At 41.8% G+C, this 10759-nt stretch overlaps 1 long non-coding RNA gene across 1 annotated transcript in view; it reads left to right on the top strand.

Moving 5' to 3' along the window:
* The first annotated feature begins 840 nt into the window (after positions 1–840).
* LOC125754861 (uncharacterized) overlaps positions 841–10759 on the top strand; it is a 16729-nt gene continuing 6810 nt past the window's right edge. The window contains exon 1 of the long non-coding RNA XR_007409845.1: positions 841–999. This is a non-coding gene — a long non-coding RNA (uncharacterized LOC125754861). The remainder of the gene's footprint in view (positions 1000–10759) is intronic.

Here is a 10759-nt window from a genome sequence, read left to right as displayed (position 1 = left end):
CTGAATCTGGTAGCAGGAAAGAAAAAAGCTGGTCCCTCCCCAAGGGGTGTTGTAATTGGCAAAGAAAATATGAGGATCCTGGCATAGGAAGCAGTTTCTGGAGCTTAAAGCCAACTAAGGCTTTTCCTAAACTCCAATTCTGGGTGCAGTAACGAGCATTATCCACAGCAGAACCTGTCAGCAGCTTCTCAGGGACTAGAAGCAGACAAATACCATAGCAGAACGGGGGCAGGATGGATTGCAATGCTTCTTCATGAATACTTAAGGCTCTGGTGAGCACAGAAAGAGCCAGGTTTGGACAAATCAGAGAGGTGGTTAGGCAAGTGCTAGTTGGGACTTAAAGAAGGGGTCCTTTAGCCTTGAAGGCCTACAAACTTGTATTCTTGCCTTAATTACATAGTATAGTTCCTTAGAGAAGGGTGTGTGTATGTAGACGAGACTGTGACATCATCTATCAGCTAGCTGGAGAAGAAAGTGCTGGTCTTAGAAGCATGGAAACCTGAGTTTGGGTGGTGGTGAAAGTAGATGATCCTCTTGGGTTTCACATTGCTCGGCAGATGACATTCGGCTGTGATGAAGATATAGGGTATGCTCTCAACTTTGTGGGACTATACATAATCCCTGAACCTCTCCAAATCAAACGTCCATATCCACTTGAGCCCCAGACCAATTGAACCAGCCTTTATGAGGACTTGGGAATCTATGTGTTTTTGTTTTTTGAAGTCTCTCAAGTGATTCCCATTGTAGGCAAGCTTGAGAACCATTGATTTCAAAATTCTAGGATGGAACTTTGCATGGTGATGTTATTCCGTACAAATCACTCTTCTGTTGTTACTCACCTGTTATCCAAGATGAAACCTGCCTGTGTGTCAAAGGGCAATTATTAGGAAGGAACTATTCTGGCAAGTGGAGTGATACTATCTGGGTGGGTCTTATAAGGCATTCATTTGCTACCTAAGATTCAAGGTCTGTTCCACTTCAGGAATGAGGAGGTAAAAGGTGAGGAACCCACCATGGTGTGTTTCATGGGGCACATACTGTGAGTCTTATTTCTTTGATTATATAGAGGAGCCTCAAGGAAAGGCTTCTCCATACTCCTTGATAATCCCTACCTCTTGGATTTAGGCTGCTGTCTCTTTGAAATTAGCCAGTTTGCCAATCTCTCTCACTGACTGCTACAGATGACTACTGAGGTTGTCTACAGTTTATTGATGCTTCTTGTTTGGGTTCACAGATTATAACATTTTTCTATGGATCTGGCATTACTGAGATTATACTAGAAGGTTGGAGACAAAATTTGCATAGCTTTGGTGGATAGAATGACTAGTTTTTGAAGTAGAGACTGGATAGTTACAAAGGGGTCAAGGATCTGGAGATATTAGAAGGTAATTAGGACAAGAGATACGTGAAAAGAAGCCTACTGATGATTTCTGCTGCTTTTCACCTTCTTTATGCTCTGTGATAGGATCTCTCCCCACTTCCAAGAGTTAGGAGAGAGATCACCAGAGCAGAATTGGCCAGAACTTGGGCTGATCTAGAAGGAGGTTGATCTTTCAAAAAATTCAGTCTCTAGAGAGATCCAAGAGTAGTTGAATGGTGGCTATGGAAGCAGGATGGCAAAGCAGGGCTTGAGGGATGTCTAAAAACAGGTGTGGAGACAAAAAGCATCTAGGAAGTATCCCCGAACTCATGGAATGCTAGTCTTCAGCACTAGAACTATGGGAAAGCATACTAGAATCTAGGAGAACTTGTTCTAGGTTCCTTGGAACACAGGTACCATCTAGGAAAACAAAGCAACAAGTTGTATATGCACAAGAGGAAGTATATGAAGTTGGGCTAAGAGTTAAAGTCTTGTCCTGGGAATAAGCCTGGATCTGCCCCCCAAGAAATGGTGAACAGATTTTGTCCAGAGGCCAAGGGGACTTTGTGCTTGGCCGATGAACTTCTGGTCTGTGGCTCCCTGAATTCCCCCTTGGCCCAGGGGCAGGATGATTTCCAGAGTCATTTCAGGGCTGGACCTGTAGGTTGAGGTTAAGTGGTTCCAGCTTCTGAGGTTGGAAAAATGGAGAGGCAAAAGCCAAAGGGATCTTCACCATTAAGTCTTTTTTTTTTTTTTTAAACTCAATTTTACTTTCCTTCCCCAACAACAGTTTCATTACGTGGACATACTCTAAGAGTATGTTCACAGAAGAATATTAGATAAATGATTCCAAGTCAAACATAGTTAGAGGTGACAGCATTGTGTAAAGAGCAATATGATTTACTGCCGAAAACAGTCAAATGTATTTGATGTTCTTTTATGCTCTAGAATATCTGGTATTATATGAGACCCATAAATATACTTTAAGTGCACATGGCTACATACTAAAAAGCCACAGCTATGATAGAGGTATATTACTGATAAAATAAGATATTTTAAGAATCACTATTATCCCCATTTTCAACATATTTTAAAGTGTGCACTTATTGAAAACATAAACATACTTTTATTTAAGCCTCTGTAAAACTTTATTCTCATTTTCTCACTTTAAGATAGAAAATCTGAAATCTTTGGAAGATACATTGCCACCACATCACATAGGATATTCATACTCACCCACCTACCCGCCCGCCCCCCAATAAAACAATCTGAAAAGGAGTTTGGAAAATGTTGTGTTAACCAACAGAGTGCTGAGTTAGCAACTAAATAACCAACTACACACACCCCTTTTGTGTCATCAAGTAGTGTGCATTCTTAAAGTGATAATGGAACTAAATTTGGAGAGAACGGGCCCTCGAGTTTCAATTTATTTGTTTCACAATCACAGACTCAAATTGAAGGGGAAATTAGACTGCAGTTTGATAAATAAAGCACTATACATTCAAAAACAAAATGCAAAATGAAAACTTTGAGAACTTCAAATAATCAAGGATCTTAGATTAATTCCATCAGTGGTTGAGCGTTTTTTGTTGTTGTGAATTTGCTGGAGAATTTAGCATGAAAGCACTCTAACTAGTGTCTGATTATATCAGTGCCTCCATTTCCTTTTAGCACACACATCTGTTGTCGTGGGGGGTTTTTGGAGGGGAGAGTGCGGTTGTGGTTATTATGGAAATCCGGCAAAACCAAATATTTTAAAGCAGATGAGAAGAAACCCACAAACAGTTGGCTCACAAATGTTGTAATGCTTTCCGCACCCAAGCCCAGAGCAAGCAGCAGAAACAGTCGCGTTCCCGGTGGCCTCTGTTTTATCTGTTTCGAACACTGGTCTGCCCTGGTTAGTTAACTGGAGATTGTTTTCACCCTTTATTCCCTCTCTCTCTTTTTAATTGTTGTTACTCTGTTTTGCCTGAAAGCTGCAGTATCTCACTGTTCATTATTCCCAGTTCAGTCAAATCCTGTCCAAAATTAACCCGTTGTGTGCTGGGCTCATTCCCCTGCTCTGTGCATCCCTACTCAAGATGCACAAGATGGACTTGGCTCCAGCCCCTTTAAAGCCTGCAGCGCATTTATGGAGCACCGTCTTCATGATCTCAATGCTGATTTTACTGGCTTGTTCCTTTAATATTTAAATTCGCCGACTAGAAATGTTTTCAATTATTGACAACTTGTTCTAAAATCCTCAAGTTCTATCACACTGTGATCCATGTTCTCTGTCTCATAGACCTAGTTGTACAGAACCTGTCTGGACTTCCATCCCCCTTTTCTGACTATTTTGAACTTTTAAAGGAGACTTCTGAGATTTCCAACTAAAGCCATTAGACAGAGAGAAAGAAGAAAGAAGAAAGAAAGAAAGAAAGAAAGAAGAAAGAAAGAAAGAGAAAGAAAGAAAGAAAGAAAGAAAGAAAGAAAGAAAGAAAGAGAGAGAAAGAAAGAAAAAGAAAGAAAGAAAGAAAGAGAGAGAAAGAAAGAAAAAGAAAGAAAGAAGAAAGAAAAGAAAGAAAGAAAGAAAGAAAAAAAGAAGAAAGAAAGAAAGAAAGAAGAAAGAAAGAAAGAAAGAAAGAAAGAAAGAAGAAAGAAAGAAAGAAAGAAAGAAAGAAAGAGAAAGACTAATGGTCAATGAGGCAGGAGAAGCAGTTACTCATATCGGCATCAGATCCCAGAGTATTCAACTTGAATTAAGTACAGCCATCAGAAAAACCATAGAAATGGGAAAGTTGCTGTTATAAATTAATGATTATTTGCCGTGCACGTTAGAGTGGCTGTTTGTTCCACATTTTATTGTGATGTTTTATTCTTACTCAGTGCAACAGTAATTGGGTCTTAAACATGATAAAGTATCTTCAAGCCGCATTGGTAGCTGAGCTGCCTACAGCAGGTTTTTAACTCTAGTTAAAGAAGGTTAATCAAAGTTAATGAATCTGTTTTATCCAATGCCACCGAGTTTATCACAAGAATGTGCCAGGAGGTGACTGAACAAAAATCCTGACTGTTGAGCTGGGCGCGCAAATACATTCTGAGCGTCAGAATTTTGCAAGCGCCCTGGACGCCCCTGGTCTGGGTACTGCGGGTACCTGCAAGCTCAGTAGTGTTCTGCCGCTCACTCTTCTGCCGTGAAAAAAATATGAGACTTACTGGAAATACAGGAGTAGGAAGTACAATCCCACATCCAGCTTTCAGGGTGAGAATATCAAGAGACTGTTGCATTCAGAAGTTCAGAATAGCTCTGCTCTTTATGAAAGAATATGAGGAGCCCCTAATAAGGCTAATTCATTAGAACAAGCATTTGTTACTAAAACACACCGCGCAAGACCACAGGCATCCAAGCCAGACAGCCCGGCAATTAAAGTTGCCTCTCTCCCAAATGCAGGCTACCCACCAACTCTTAGCCTGGAGTTCTGTTTCGTTTTCTTATTAGAACTGGCATTGAAGAATGCAAGTTCATAATTTGTCAGGCACCAGAGGACCAATCCGTCTCCGACCATGACACCGGTTTTGTTCGCTTTGATTTTTTTTTTTTTTTAATTCAAATCCTATGTGTCTTTTGTCAGTGCACAGGAAGCAAAGCTGCTTGCTGCGGGAATGCACCTTGCTGCCTGCAAACACTGCGTTGTTGCATTTGAAAAACCTCACAGTGAGAGATCATCCTCCAAATATCTAAATTCACAGTGGTGGAGAGTTTTTCATCTTAATCCTGGCATTTACAGAAAACACACACACACACACACACACACACGCACACACTCACACACCCTTCTGTCTGCAATGACACCTTTTACTCCCCACTTTGGGTGCTGGGTGCCCCGGTGCTTTGGAATGAGATTCATAGCAACTCAGGACTGTTGCTGGCATGGAGAATCCCCTGCCAAGGAGAGAGAAAGAAGGGGCGGGGAGGACCATTGTGGCCTTCCCTCCTGTTCTCTTTTAAAACCTAAATAATATTTGTACTTGGGGGGAAGGGTGTGAAAAGGGGATCGGCCCGGGGAAGCAAGGCGGAACCCAAAAAGTGAGGGGGAGAGAGGAAAGAGAAAAAAAAGCCCGAGGATTGAGCAGAGCTTTGGTTCGAGGAAGGCCTACGTCCCAGGTTTCAAAAGCATATTTTTCGGTTTCACAAACCACAACCCCCTTGACGAAAACTAGTTGCGAAATTCAGTGCCTGTTAGGCCTCAGCTAATTAGAAAAAATGGGCTTTTTTTTTCTTTTCCTTTCTTTCTTTAGCACCTTTTCTTTCAAGCATTTAGTCTCAGGAGGGGGATCCAGGCTCTTGGCCGGGCTGTTTTGAAAACACGCTTTTGAATGCCTCTCCCTAATTCACGCCTTTTGTTTTTTAGCTTTTGTGTTTGCCAGTTTGACCATATAACGTTATACATCTGGTGTATAGCTTGTTGGGGGCTTTTTTCTCCCAGGGATCCTGTGCATTCCCTATAGGACCCTCCTGAGCTTCCATCTGAGCGATCCGTGTCACATAAAGGGGGTTAGGGAGAGCCGAGGAGGCTGGGGGAGGGAGGGAGCAGGGGAGGGGAGGAGGCCTGGGGGGAGACAGAGGGAGAAATGAGTGAAACATAAAAAAAAAAGTTGAAAAGAATTCTTTCGCTGTCCTCTTTTCTTCTCACTGTTGCGACTGGACCTTGAGTCAGCCGGCGACAAGGCCTCGGTGGGAAAATGATTGGGCCACAGAATAGATAACTCATTGGAATTCTGGCAACATATTCGTAAATAAAACAAAAGTGGAGAGACGGGATGGGGGAGGGCGTGTGTTCCTGGGGAAGCGCGGGGCTGCCTGCCTGCGCCGGGCTGGGGGACGTTCGCAGGGCTCCGGGACTCGCCTCTTGCAGGGGGGAATCTAAGATGGTCAAATGAAAGGAATTCGGCTGGCCTTGCCCAGGCTTGTTGAGCAGAGCTCTTGCAGCTGGAGATGTTTATTATTGCAGCTATGAGGATGCTCTTGCAAACACACTTTCCAAGCCAGCGAGCTGAAATAATCCGCCTTGCTGCTTCAGAGCAGCCTGCAACTTCTGTGCTCCAGCACAGGCTTTTCGGTGACAACAGGAGCGTACCTGGCCAGGCCGCTTTTGCCCCAGGGCTCCTCAAGGAGAGATGCACCCCGAGTTGGTTTGCAGGTTTCTTTCCCAGCCCTTACCTCCCCTACACACCTTGGGTGAAACAGCTTGGATACGTTTCCTGGGAATTGTGGTATTTATGTAAGTTTCCTGATGGGAAAAGCTGCCAGTCTTCTCGCTGGAACACCCCATGGGGAATCTTCTAGACAGAGTACTCAGCTCGATTTCCCCATCTGCGAAATGGATGTAGAAGAACCCCCCATGTCAGAATGCTCAGATTTCACATACTTGGAATTCTTTTGATTAATGGTTTGCTTCTTACATGGTATGCAATAAGTATATTCTATAGATAAATATGAAACCTATCTGTCTCTATGGTATGGGTCCAGGTTCCTATCATCTACAGGTTTATTTCACGTATATGTGAGTTTTTTCACATATGATATCATTCTAAAACCCATCATACAAAACCATAGAGTGTCTTGATTTGGGGTGAAATCAAACCTAGAACGAACAGAAAGGAAGGCAACATGTTTGTTGCTGGTGTTTAAAGCTAAAACGAGCAGCCTTCTCTTTACTTCTGAACAGTTTCAAAAGCAATACTAGGCATGAAAGCAAAACAAACTCCTTTCAGTGCAAAGCTTAGGAGTTATTTGTGTTTCCCCCAATTCAATGAGGGGGCGGGTGGGTAGAGAATTTGTTTTAAATATAGAAATGTGGAAAATACAAGAAACTCGGCAGAGTATCACAGCACAGAGTTTATTAGAGATGTGATGGAACTCGTGGATACAGTTTTCAAAAATAGCCAAGGAAAATACTGTGAGAGATCTTACTGGAAAAAAGTACCATTTGGGGGGCTCGCATATTTGCAAGTCGGGGGACCAGCCGATTAGCCCCCCGCGAGAGTTTGTTTAGGTGGAAAAGTCTCTCCCTGCCGCCTTCAGTCCATCTAGCCACCTGACCAGCAATGCAGATCCCAGGGATCACGCCCTTAAATCAGCAAACCTTTGGAAGGATGGAGCCAAATCTTTCTTTAAGAGACTTTTAGCTAAGACACTTTGCTGTTCCATCAGACACATAATTATACAATAGGCTAATTTTCAAGAATCTGTTTTTTTCCTAAACATCAATCAGACTGTAGAAAACACCTACTACTCAACATTGACATATACTGTAATTCCCTTGGAAAAGTAACTTACCTTAGGGAAATATTTTACTTAACAGAGAAAGACTGTTTATTTACCCTGAGTTCCTTGCAAGGTTGGTGTCTGTTTTCTGTTGTTGTTGTTGTTGTTTTTGTTTTAACTAGTTTCAGAACTTGGAGAAGTAAGACCAGGCTCAAATGCAACAATAACAACAACAGTAACAACAACTCATGGACTTTAAAATTCTGAAATGAATTCTTTAGCTCCAAAATGTAAAACTGTCCCAGCAAGAATGTCACAAAGTGTAAGCACCGAAGGATCTGTATTTTACTAAAAACACTCTCTCCATAACATCCAGAGCGTACACAGAGAATGAGCTGCCATAATTTCTACTGCTGTGTCTGTATTTATTCTATCTTCTGGTACACTTAACAATTTGATACTATTTTCTAAAAGATTTCTCAGACTGAGACTCCCACCCCATCCATCTCCTCTTATAGTCAGTCCACCCGTCTAGATTTGCAGAAAAGAATGTTCCCTCCATTTCTGTGAAAACTGGCTCTCTTTCTAATCACGAGGGGGTCTACAATTAGAGGTGACCTTGGTGGCAGGTAGCAGCAGCAGTAGCAGCAAAAGCAAGAAAGAAAGAAAGAAAGAAAGAAAGAAAGAAAGAAAGAAAGAAAGAAAGAAAGAGACAGAGAGAAAAGGAAAGAAGGAAAGACAAATAACAGTTAACCCACTTAAGAAAATAACATTCTGCTGATTGACCAACACTCTTTAAATTTTAGCTATTAACGACTCTCACAGAAACAGGAACTGCCAATAACAAACTTGATTTCCAATGTCCCCAAGGTAATAATAATCCACTAATTTGACCATAACCCCAGTTGGCCCTCCGTAGCAGTTTCTATTTGGTTTTTGAAGCAGGGAAGCCTTATCTTTCTTTGAGAGAAACAAAAACAACAACAATAACAACAACAAGGGGCAGGGGGGAGTGGGCAGTGAAGTTAAGGAGTGTGGAGAGAAAACACATGGAAATTTAATGTGAAAGTTTCTTGTTGCAATAAAGCTGTTAGGTTTGGCATGAAGACTGTTATCAGATGGTTTCTTTGACATTACTTGAGCCTTTCAGTAAGTAAGACAAGCCTGAAGGATTAGCTTGTCAACTTCAGCCTGTCATGTTTGGGGGGGGCGGTGTTCTTTTCTTTCCCTCCTTTTTTTTTCCTTTTCTCTTTTTTCTTTTCTTTCTTTCTTTTTTGGATCTCTTTTTTCTTTTTTTCCTTCTTCTTTGCTTGCATCTCCCTTCACCAGCTTTAGAGACACGGTAGAGGCAGTTAACAGAAGAGAGAGGACAACCATCAACTCAACCCCACATTGATCATGAATGTCCTGCTTTTAAAGACAAGTGAGCCAACCAAGCTGGAAGGCTAATCACCCTGAGCAAGTATGAATTTATCTAAAGAGGATTTCATGTGGAACCCCTGGAGCCGGCCGCCAAACGGATGACTGCACATTTTAAGAAAGTTAGTGGGCCTTCTCCCAATCAACTGTCAGGCCACATAAAAGGTCTGGAACACGCTGACTTAAGCAAACGATATTTAGCCATCTCAGGATACCATAAGGCCCGAGATTTTGCTTTGTTGGAGCTGACAGGAAATATTGATACGTATCAAGTAGCACTCCTGATGTTAAAAGGAAGATGTGACTCCTTTTGGCTCCATCTCTATTTCCAAAACTGGCTTGTGCTTTGAAAACAAGGTGGGGGCAGGGGAGATGCCCAACTCAGCACTTCACTTGGGACTTAATCCAGCTTTCCCAGGACTGCGCAATTTAGTGAAAATGGGAACCGAGCTCAATTTGCCTGTATTTAGAACAACAGAATCGATCAGAATTTGAATCTGCAAACTCTCTGCCTGTCCAGCTGACAGGTGGACCCTGCAAACGACCCCAGATTCTCTTTCTTCAGTTGATTCGCTTAGAAAACCTGCGGTGGTTATGTCTGGGGTGTGTGATTATGCTAAAGTATCTGAGAAATATCTGGCTACCCAGTCTAAAAGGCAAACGCTCTGAACAGATCCTATAAATTGAGGCTCTGTTATTGCGAGAAATAACATTTGCAATCCTACAGATTCATCACTTTTAGTGTTTTAGCCACATGGGGGAGAAAAATCATAATGTCCCATCTTGGCAAAATTTGATTGTGAACATGAAGCTGTTACCATCGAATAAAGGTTGGTTTGGAGGCTTTAATTTAAAAGAGCGGGGACAGCCCCATGCTATGTTATCAGAATACCCTAAATGTTCTCCATTGGTAATTTGGCGGCCAAGGTGATACCCCTGAAGATGCTGGAGGGGGCAGTGTTAATAAAATGCCCATTGGCATGAAACGGCATTTCTAGAATCCTGATTGTGGAACTAGAAAGGAAAGCGAAATTTGTAACAGCACAATAAGCCAGGGGAACGCAGAAAAGAACCTGCTTGTTCTGTGTGGAAGATCGCTTCCAGTTAAACAAAGAAATTTAGGGTCGTCTGCTTTTCATGAAAATCGCATACATATGGCCTTTGAAATTTGTCACTGAAGATGGTTTTGCTCTAAGGTAAAATTCACCACTTTATAGCTTTTCAGCTGCAAATCTCTAGCTTTTTTTTTTCTTCTCTCTTTTGGCCTGCAGCCCAATATGAATGTATGATCACTAGCACAATAGTTAAACATCTGAGTCTTTTTGAAGTGCCTTCAACGTTTCAATGATGTGATGGTTGATTGCCTAGCAGTCAGTTTAGAAAAGAACTTCATTCTGCCCCCTAGTGGTAGAGATTAAAGTTTAATGACTGATTCATCCTACATAAAGCTTGCTTTCCTCTTTTTTTCCCCTCCTCTCTCTTTTCCATATTTTAAGGACATAGTGTAGGGCGAGAAGTACTAATGTGTTTCTTCATAATCAGTAAGGTGCATATTTTCGACAAGAAAACTTCTCTACAGAATGAACTCAAAATTTTACAAGCCACGGGATCACTTCATACATGTTTTACTGGCATTGCTGTTCTTTGCTAAACAATATACACTACGACTCTAAACAGACATTGTTCCCACTACAGCATCCCTTCTGGAAAAAATTCTGGGATTCTTGATGGAA

This window comes from Canis lupus, chromosome 3 (assembly GCF_003254725.2).
Source record: "Canis lupus dingo isolate Sandy chromosome 3, ASM325472v2, whole genome shotgun sequence".
Classification (NCBI taxonomy): Eukaryota; Metazoa; Chordata; class Mammalia; order Carnivora; family Canidae; genus Canis; species Canis lupus.
This window is presented reverse-complemented; position numbering and strand designations above follow the sequence as displayed.